This window comes from Coregonus lavaretus, assembly GCF_964263955.1.
Source record: "Coregonus lavaretus genome assembly, chromosome: 21".
NCBI classification, from domain to species: domain Eukaryota; kingdom Metazoa; phylum Chordata; class Actinopteri; order Salmoniformes; family Salmonidae; genus Coregonus; species Coregonus lavaretus.
Genome location: NC_140008.1, coordinates 19,275,636 through 19,286,596, shown reverse-complemented (window position 1 = coordinate 19,286,596; position 10,961 = coordinate 19,275,636). Strand labels below are relative to the sequence as shown.

The following is a 10,961-nucleotide window of genomic DNA, read 5'->3' as shown; positions in this document are numbered from 1 at the left end:
TGGACCAGCGGTAAACAAAGACTAGAACAGTGTTGTGCATTGAGATTCCTCTGGTAATTTACAGTTGAAGTCGGAAGTTTACATACACTTAGGTTGGAGTCATTAAAACTTGTTTTTTCAACCACTACACAAATTTCTTGTTAACAAAATATAGTTTAGGCAAGTCGGTTAGGACATCTACTTTGTGCATGACACAAGTCATTTTTCCAACAATTGTTTAGAGACAGATTATTTCACTTATAATTCACTGTATCACAATTCCAGTGGGTCAGAAGTTTACATACACTAAATTGACTGTGCCTTTAAACAGCTTGGAAAATTCCAGAAAATGATGTCATGGCTTTAGAAGCTTCTGATAGGCTAATTGACAATTTGAGTCAATTGAAGGTGCACCTGTGGATGTATTTCAAGGCCTACCTTCAAACTCAGTGACTCTTTGCTTGACATCATGGGAAAATTAAAAGAAATCAGCCAAGACCTCACAAAAAACATTGTAGACCTCCACAAATCTGGTTCATCCTTGGGAGCAATTTCCAAATGCCAAACTACAATTTGCAACTGCACATGGGGACAAAGATCGTACTTTTTGGAGAAATGTCCTCTGGTCTGATGAAACAAAAACAGAACTGTTTGGCCATAATGATCATCGTTATGTTTGGAGGAAAAAGGGAGTGCTTGCAAGCCGAAGAACACCATCCCAACCGTGAAGAACAGGGGTGGCAGCATCATGCTGTGAGGGTGCTTTGCTGCAGGAGGGACTGGTGCACTTCACAAAATAGATGGTATCATGAGGAAGGAAAATTATGTGGATATATTGAAGCAACATCTCAAGACATCAGTCAGGAAGTTAAAGCTTGGTCCTAAATGAGTCTTCCGAATGGACAATGACCCCAAGCATACTTCCAAAGTTGTGGCAAAATGGCTTAAGGACAACAAAGTCAAGGTATTGGAGTGGCCATCACAAAGCCCTGACCTCAATCCTATTGAAAATATGTGGGCAGAACTGGAAAAGCGTGTGCGAGCAAGGAGGCCTACAAACCTGACTCAGTTACACCAGCTGTGTCAGGAGGAATGGGCCAAAATTCACCCAACTTATTGTGGGAAGCTTGTGGAAGGCTACCCGAAACGTTTGACCCAAGTTAAACAATTTAAAGGCAATGCTACCAAATACTAATTGAGTGTATGTAAACTTCTGACCCACTGGGAATGTGATGAAATAAATAAAAGCTGAAATAAATCATTCTCTACTATTATTCTGACATTTCACATTCTTAAAATAAAGTGGTGATCCTAACTGACCTAAGACAGGGAATTTTTCCTAGGACTAAATGTCAGGAATTGTGAAAAACTGAGTTTAAATGTATTTGGCTAAGGTGTATGTATGTAAACTTCCGACTTCAACTGTATATTCCACAGGAGCTGAGCATGGTGGGCTGCTGTAGAAGCTACTGTGGTGGAACCATTTGGTACAAGCTGACTCACTGAGTCACACACAGAGGGTCAGAGAGAGAGAGAGAGAGAGCGAGAGAGAGAACAGCATTCTCCATGTTACACAGCTCAGAGGTGGGTGGACTGATAAGGAATATAATTAAAATAGCACATAAGGGCTAATAGGCCTAGTTCCTTTCTGTGTCTCACCAGCTTAGCATTAGTGAGTTTGAAACAGTAAAGCGTCGTGCTGCCTCCACCCTGGACTGGGCTCCAGCCGTTTCCCCTGCTGATTGTGAGTGTCAGACAGGCTAGTGGTGGCTCAGTCGAAGACCACAGCCATGGCAGCGCTACGCTATCACCAGCACACAGCAGTGGAGAAGAAGCCATCAGCACTTAGAGCCCAGGCTGTAGTCTAGAGTCTAATGCCGTAGAAATAGAGCAAACAAACAACTACTGACAAGAACCAGATGGCCTGCCATAAAAAATTTGGGCTTAAGAAAAAAAATAAAAAGCACCTTCCAGTCCCCCCACCCCATAAACTGTCCCCTTCCTCTTGTTTTGGCAGCAAATAAATGGCATCTCTCCACCCATATTCAGCCTCCCTCTTTCTTCCCTGTGGTGGAGGGAATTGAAGTGGGGCTTCTGGCAGATGCTTCTCTCTGGGTTGACAGTTCAGCGGAGGCTCCCTGCCTGGTCCTTATATCCCCACACCACCCTCCTTCAGCTCACCTCTTAAGGCATGAGGCTGGGGGGGGATTGACTAACTCCCACCTTCACTGACTTAATGACAACCCCAGATATCTGCCTCCTCCATCTTGGAGAAGAGAGAAAATGGGTCAAAGTATTGACGGCCAAGAATCAAGTGAATACGGTCTGCTAGGCTATTAACGGTCCCATCTGTCACTGGCAGAGGCAGTGAGGTGGGAGAGGAACAGAAAGACAGGGTGGGTGGATGGTGAAACGAGACACGTAAAAGAACAGACAGGCCTAAGGCTTTTATACAGAACAAACTGAATAGGGGAACAAGACAAATGGAAGAGAACTGAGAAAAGTGCTACCACCAATCAACACACTCTCCTACACTAAATGACAGACTGATATAGTAGTAGAGCTGTAAAATGCATGTGACCTATAGCTAAATCCCCAATCTCAGATGTAACATCTATGATGCATCTTGCCAAACTGTCGTAGCTGTAGGTGTTTTCCAAGGACAGCGTCAGTAGCTACTGCACTGCAGAGTATGTCGCTCTGTCCTTCATCAAACCGGATTTGGCAGGGAGAGGAGAAGAGATAATTCCCTGTTAGACCCATTTTGAAGTACCCACTACCCTCCCTGCCCACCTGCCAATGACTATGCTTCCAAAGCCAGTCTGAGTCACCCCAAAGTGACTGGCACATCTGGCCACATGGAGCTGGCTGTACTTGCTCCTGTTGATTCATTCAATGTGAAAGGGACAGACCATTATCAAGTTTCAAGTTTTAATGTCACATGCACAAGTACAGTGAAACCCAACAATGCAGTAATCAATATCAATGTAGTAGTAAAAATAACGTACGGTAGAACAAAAACACACAATAAATTAGGGTCAGTTCCAATACCCTATTTACAATGTGCAGGGATACTGGTGTGATAGAGGTAGATATGCATAGGGATAAGGTGCTGTTGCCATACCAAGCAGTGATGCAGCCAGCCAAGATGCTGTCAATGGTGCAGCTGTAGAACTTTGAGGATTTGAAGGCCCATATCAAACCTTTTCAACCTCCTGAGGGGAAGAGGCGCCTTCTTCACGACTGTGCACTTGTGTGTGGACCATTTCAAGTCCATAGTGATTGACGCTCTCGACCCGCTCCACTGCAGCACCGTCGATGTGGATGGGGCCTCCACCCCAGGGTTGTCTGCGTTAGCCCTGTGTGCGGTAGCCCTGTCCTTTAGCTTAGTGCCAACCTCTGTGTTAATCCAGATTGATTGGGGAAGCAGCGAACCTTCACTGTGGGGACAACTTCGCCGATGCATTTCCTAATGAAGCCAGGCTGGCACTCTCAGCAACGCCTATGTTAATCAGAACAGTCTCAGCACAAAGGCCCATGAATTGCAATTAAACGTAGCCTACATGCAATCATTGATTTCCCTATTCACTGGCTTGATGTAATGTGCTGTTGCTGCATCAATTTGGACCTCAACACCATCAAGCTGTACACATGAACAAACCTCTGTGTCAAATGTTCTCTCCCTCCTCTACCCAGGTAGCAGCAGAATAATCAGGCAGAACCAGAGTATGCTCTCCTCCCTGCTCCCCATTGTTTGGAGCTGAATGTGTTGTTGTCCCTGTAGCATACGGTGCAGTCCAGTACAGTCTATGACAAGGAGCCAGCCTGCCAGGCATCACTTCCAGCACAGACAGACCCAGCACTGAGCAGAGCATGACAGCATGGTGAGCACTGGCAGTCCATTCAGAATGGATGTCTGTGAACATGGCATAACAAAACATTCAAAAACATCATACAAATCAAATTAGGTAAGAATATATTTGCATAGTCCAGCTGCTAATTGAGATGACAAAACAGCAACCAGAAAAAAACATTATGTAGATCCAGATTTATACACAAGGAGGCTCTCTCTCTCTCTCTCTCTCGCTCATCTCCTTCAGCGTGGTTTTATTTTGGGTCACCATGTGCTTTTGGGTGACCCAGATTAGAAACATGATTGGTAACACAAGGTGCTGAACAACATCAGAACTCTCCTCCTTTTGTACTGCAACATCCCATATTATATGGAATTACACAAAATAGATTTGACGTCACAGTAGTCAGCCACCATGTCAACAACCTGTGATGCATTTCGACCTGGGAAATCCTAATATCGAGCTCCCTTTATCACTGGTCCGCTTAGCACAGCTTGAAATGAATCAGTAACCCAGCATAGAGTGAGGTCTGTTCCTGCAGCCAGCCCCACGGTGGATACTCGTGGCCAGAGAGATCCATCTGCTAGAGACCCTATGCTTAGTAGCATGGCCACCGGCTGCACAAGCCCAGGCCTTGCCTCATGGCTCTGCTCTGCTTGGCAAGATCCAAGGAGGCCACGGCCAGCAGCTCTGTAGCTTACATTACAGGCAGGGGATCTCCATCATTAATTCATTGCCACCATACAGTAGCACCATACTATACTGTATGGGAGAGCTGTGAGGGCACAGGGAGCCAGCTAGATCATGATGACTGAAAATCCTTCAAGCTAGAATCCTTAATTGAAACAATAACAAAGTGTCCTCTCAGCCCGTTTGGCTAAAAAGCTAGGGGATGGGGCTGGGGAAATGTAACCACTCAAATTCATAGACAAAGCTATGGACCCCAGAAAGAGTAGCTGCTGCTATTGCAACAGCTAATGGGGATCCTAATAAAATACTAAGGACTGATCAAATGTATAATTTTCAACAGTGTTTGTTTACATTTACGTTGTTTACAAACATTGGCATAAAACAAGCTTATATTTTGGGTTCTGATGGGGTACGACAGTTGAACTAAGTTCATGAGGCATTTATTTATAAGTTATATTCTTCAAGAATCAATGGGTATACATACATAATTTATAAGTCCTAAAATGTGTGAAGCAACGAAGGATTCTAGCTTTAAGGATCATGTGAGATGCTTATTTTCCCCAGTGCCATAAAATGATTGAATTGAGTGCTCTGATTGCAGAGCGGAGTTAGCCCCCTTATATTGATATGGTATTTTTTATTTTTATTTTTATTTAACCTTTATTTAACTAGGCAAGTCAGTTAAGAACAAATTCTTATATACAATGACGGCCTACACCGGCCAAACCCGGACGATGCTGGGCCAATTGTGCGCTGCCCTATGAGACTCCCAATCACGGCCGGTTGTGATACAGCCTGGAATCGAACCAGGGGGTCTGTAGTGACGCCTCAAGCACTGAGATGCAGTGCCTTAGACCGCTGCGCCACTCGGGAGCCCGAGTATTCTCCTCGCAGGCTGAGGTGGCCGGCTCTGCAGGCAGGCTCTGATCAGGCTTTAGGCTAATCAACAGCAAAACACAGACACACAGTCAATTCTAATCTAAATGCAAAGTAGGACTCTTATTCCCCCTGGCCTTGCCTTTCTTCTCTTCCTCCTTGCTGCTCCCCACATCACAGCCTTTTAGGGGCCGAGGCTGGGTGATGTGGATGGTGTCTGACAGTGAAATATGGCCTGTAATTTCAGCATGCTTCAGATGTCTCTGTTCTGTTCTGGGAGGAGAGCTAGCAGGGACCTGATGATGGCAGCGGGCAGAGAGAGAGAGGCTGCTGAGGTGCCTGCCTGGTCCCAGATCAACAGGCCTGGCGGGGGTCAACGCCTCCACTGTTAAGCTCAGTGTGATCTCCAGCAGTAAGGGCCTACCTGCCGCTGCCTGAGAGACCTGCTGGGACCAGCAGCAGCCAGCACCACACAACCTCAGCTCACCCCTCCAGAGAGATTGGATGGTTATGATTTCAGATGCAGAGGTTTTCTGAGTTAAGGGATGTTGTGCTGGCTTCAATAGGTACCTGATTAGAAACCGGACCTCAACCCACCTATATTTCCCACTATGATTATCAGGTGAATTTCTGCCTCTGGTCAAACTAAAGCTGATAGAAATCTCCATAATGAAAAGCTAATAGAGATGAGACAGAAAGGTAGGTTAAGCTTTCAGAGTGCAACTCATAAATAAACATAATTTTTTAAAAGATAAAATACTTTGCAGAATACATACCTAAATGCTCAACTACTCAATAAGTCAACTGGCAAGAGGCCATGAAGTTGGTATTCCATACAATACTAAATAGAAAACCTGGCAATTTCTGGAACAGTTTTCAAGTTAAGTAACTTTCTAGACCTTTTATCAACATCATGGTAATTTAATAAGTATCTCTGACTGTTGACATATTGGACTATCGAAGGAGGATATGATTCTACCAAGATGAATATAAGGGGTGTACAGGGATACACACACACACACACACAAATAAGTGGTAAAAAACAACAACCTGAAAAACATCAAAACAGTCACAGCATCTGTGACAGTCAGCGGTGACTTTTAGTTCTTCCAACCAGCAATATCATCAACCAAGTTACTCATGTTCAAAATAAACATTGTCAAAGCATTCGATTAGTCGAGTCTCTAATTACGCTATCTTTAATAACACATTTGATGGGGCGGCAGGTAGCCTAGCCTAGCCTAGCCTAGCGGTTAAGAGCGTTAAGCCAGTAACCGAAAGGTCACTGGTTTAAATCCCCGAGCCGACTAGGTGAAAAATCTGTCGATGTGCCCGTGAGCATGGCACTTAACCCTAATTGCTCCTGTAAGTCGCTTTGGGTAAGAGCGTCTGCTAAATTACTAAAATGTCAATGTAAAATGTACATAAATCAATGTTTTTTTTACTATCAAAAGTATAATCTGACAGCTTTGCAAACTGAGTAGTTTTCCATAATTAGCCATTAAACTGTCTACTTAGCAAATACAACAAGTAAAGATAATTTAATAATATAACATGACCAATATCCAGTTAAAGGTTGGCAACAAGCTTAGGTCAAAAACGTTGTCAGTTGTCTGCTACTGTTAGCGTACAAGCTAGAATTCTACATTGTCTTCTGTCATGCTGCTGAAGACCGCACGGCATTATGCAGTTCCTCGCGCTAGTTACAAAGCAAGCTATTTTACAGGACCCAGCCTAAATAATTGTTAATTACCTGTATTTTTTTCCTGGAAAACCTTTATAGTACATTTTCCATCTTCAGTCATTCACCTGTCCAGCTCCAGCCGTAGCGTGTATAATGCCCAAAGTGATTTGATAGTAGGCAGAGGCACAATTTCTCTAGGCAGTTTTCAGTGTGCGCGCAAATTCCCACCCATCTGTCCCTATTGGTTGATATACTTGTCAATCAAGCCTAGAGCACTATGTTGTAGGCATAGCAACCATTTGAAGGCGGGTCCTCTAGAATTTCTATGCGACAATTGGATGAAGAAAAAAAATCTAAACATAGCGCACACCTGTTAGTGAGTGGCTGTGTTGGCCAATGTGGGCTTCAATCAATAAAACTGACGTATTGAAAGCCAGATTAAAGGGGGTTTAATAATATATTCACATTTCCTCATAGATAAAATGTGTAATGTCATTTGTCTTTCAAGGTCATGCAAGATCATAGAAGAAAATGTAACAAACATTTAATTTTCCCCCTCCCTTCGACATACTTTCCTCATAAATAAAGCTGCATAGTAAAATATTTATACAAAAGCAACACCCAAAGGTGGTCTTCTCAATCATTACCCTTCTTTACCAAAACATTGGGTCATGTAACAAAAACACACATAAGAATGAAGGAGAGACTGCTCGTCTTCAGTATGGACATTGTCCATGGACTGCATAGAGAAACTGACATGCTGGCCATTTGGGTCACAAAACACCAAAGGACCATTATTTACAGTCAATAGAGGGACCCTGATATGCCACACATCTCTACAGGTGTAAACGTGGGGCAAAACACAGTCTCAGTGTTTCATGTCACTACAAGGATAAAGCAAGTCGCCTGTGGCTGTGGCTGTGGCTGTGGCGGTAGTGTCACTGCTGTGCTGGGACATGGACTGGGGTAGCAGTGAGGGGTGATTCAGTGTTGGAGGTGGTGATGGTTAAGCTCAAGGTCTAGTCAGGGTCAGGGTGGCTTTTGCGGTGGTGAGCGGTGCCGGCTGCAGACCTCTCAGGGGAACTGGTCTGTCGTCAATGTTGTGCTTTTTCATGTGCAAGTTGAGAGAGGCCTTCTGACAGTATGTGAAGCCACACACACCTCACACCTGGTAGAGAGGGAGAGAGGAAGAGGGATGAGGCAAAAGTATAGATAGATGGACACTCATAAGGACCACAACCCATATACCAAACAAGTTTTGACTATACTTTCAGTATAAAATAAACTGAAAAATAGTCCTTGAGTGCTGTTGCTATGACAGAGAACACTCACTGAATAGGCTTCTCTCTGGTGTGGATGCGGTGGTGGATGTGAAGGTGACTGTTGGTGCGGAACACCCAGGCACAGAACTCACAGATGTCCCTCTGATCTCAAGACAAAAGCCAGAGTACGCAGGGCCCTACAAATAGCTACTCAGACAATCATTACTTCAGCATGTTGTGCAGAAGCAAAGGATGATAATAAAGAATCATAACACGGAAATGTTGAGCCTCATTGTTGTGCAGCTTCTCATGCTCCTTCAGGTGCTTCTTGAAGTCCCACAGGGAATGTGAGAGCAGGTGAATGTCCTCTGGTGGAAGTGCTGGTACTTCATATGATGCTGAACAAAAGGTGAGATAAGATAGAATGGAGTTTAGTGTATTTGACCTTGCGGTGGCTGTAATAAGTAGATAGTGAGTGGTCATCTTCAGCTATGCTGCTGGACTCACATTGAGGTACTGCCGAGAGGAGAAGATTTTCCCACAGCCGTTAAACTCACAAGGCAAGATTGCCTTTGGTGTTATTTTTCTGGGAATATTAAATTAGGATGACAATAAACAGATAGAAATAACTTAGAAGTGACACTGCACAAACCTTTTATTTTTGCTGACAATCTGAGGAACATTGTCAGCTGGCTCCTCTTTAAAATCCAAACCAAATGAAAGAAAATGAATTTAATTTATTGCACAGTATGTGCAGATAGGAATCCTTTGAACTATGTTCACTTTCATGACTTTCATCCCAGCGTCTTTGACTTGAAAATCCATTTAATGGTTTTAATCAAATAATCCAATCTGGCAAATTAAGGAAGTGTGAGAAAATACCTTCAAAAGCCACCTGTTGCTATCAAAAGCCACCTCCTCCTCGTCCCTGACCTACAGTATCTCTCTCTGCCTCTGACTGAACTGCTTTCCTCTGTGTCCCCTTCAGCTTCTCGCTGGTACTACAATTAGATCACCACGAAGTGCAACAAAGTGGTGATACAAGTTTCCAACATGTTCATTCACATTTTATTTCCTTCTTGGATTATTAAATAAATGGTACCATTAAAACCTGCTGGGTGAAGGGATATCCTTCTCTCCAGTGATGTTGCCGGGGTCCTCATCATCGTCATCATCATCATCATCACATTACATAGCCAGCCAGCCACCTATGGAAACATACAATTAGATCACCATGAGGTTGGGTTGATTATGATTTGAACAACAAATACATGCAAGGAGTTGTGCATGAAGCAAACTATTCAACTTTACCAATTCTGCCATGACTGCAAGGACTCTGCTGGCATTGTGTAATTTCCTGCAGCTGAAGCTTCCTGTGCATTATCATTTCCTGGATATGAGCAAACAACATGGTGATGTTGAGTCAACACTGGCATTTTAGAACTCTTGAGTTGCTCTCTATCTATTTTATTCATTTTAAGGTTAACTCTCTATTGATGAAATTAATTTGATATGTATTTTGTTTTCATGTTATAATCTTGTGTTATTTTGTTTTTATGTATATTCATGAGGACCACAATGGACATATTTTTTTTACTTTTTTGTGTCATCTTCTATGATTTTAATGGCATTGTACTGTATCCACATGTGTGGTTGTATTGTGTTTTAAAATTGTCAAAAAAGATTGCCTCCTCTTGGGTCATCACGGGCCTTGCTCCATCACAACCCCTGGTCCTCCTCACAGTAAGACAACGCCTCCCTGTGACACTCTCCTTTTTGAGTCCTTCGCTCCTCTCCTCCCTTTGGACCTAGTTGAACCTGAAGGGGTAATATCCCACTCCACATTGCCTCGTTTCCCCTCTCCCCCCTCTTATTCACAGCCACTCTGACTAGTTTGCCATGAGAGCAGATGTCCTCCCTCACAGACATAACACACACACAGTTCTGCCTCTAACACATCAGAAGATTCTCTCATTTCCTTCCCCTGAGTACATGGGGAGAGGACCTCCTCTGGAGAGCTACAGTACTTCACACCTGTCTGAGATGGTAAGTGCTTTGGGCCGCTTCTCTGCTTCACTGCCTCTCCCTTTGACTGGCTCGTATCTGTGCCAGCTGCCTACTTCTCCATGGTAGTGGAGGGTGGGTGGGAAGGTGCACTGTTGCCGGTGAGTGTGGACCAATAGGACATTTCTCTTGATGTCACCAAGGCAGCCATGTCCCCTTTCATACTGCCTAGTGGACCAAACACACTTTTACATCATCATTAAAAAAACAGGCTTATATGTACAGTACATATTCACATTAATGAAACTGTATATTGTATGTTATTGGGAAAATGTCTTTACCTTAGCATTTGGCACACACTTTAGAAAAATAGCTGAAGAGAAGAGAGGGGGAAGACATTTTGCTAAATGAATAATAGCCAACATAATATTACTCCAATGTTATAGTTGTGTAATAAAGATGAGCCATGAAGATTGTATGCCGTTTGTTACCAGTGCCACCATCAGCCCAGTCTGGTCTGAGGTCTTACCTCTGCAGTAGGTAGTGGATGAGCTCAGAGTGCAAAGAGAAGCCCAGGTGGTTCTTCAGCTGACCCCAGGTCTGCAGGCATGA

The 10,961-nt window shown here is 43.7% G+C and overlaps 1 long non-coding RNA gene across 1 annotated transcript; it reads right to left on the bottom strand.

Annotated features, from left to right (window-relative positions):
- Nucleotides 1–7,590: 7,590 nt before the first annotated feature.
- On the bottom strand, nucleotides 7,591–9,907 carry LOC311148921. The gene is made up of 5 exons (XR_014614967.1): nucleotides 9,657–9,907; nucleotides 9,448–9,553; nucleotides 8,853–8,931; nucleotides 8,416–8,743; nucleotides 7,591–8,251 (listed from the first exon to the last, which is right to left on the bottom strand). It is a non-coding gene; the product is annotated as an uncharacterized lncRNA (long non-coding RNA).
- Nucleotides 9,908–10,961: the final 1,054 nt, after the last annotated feature.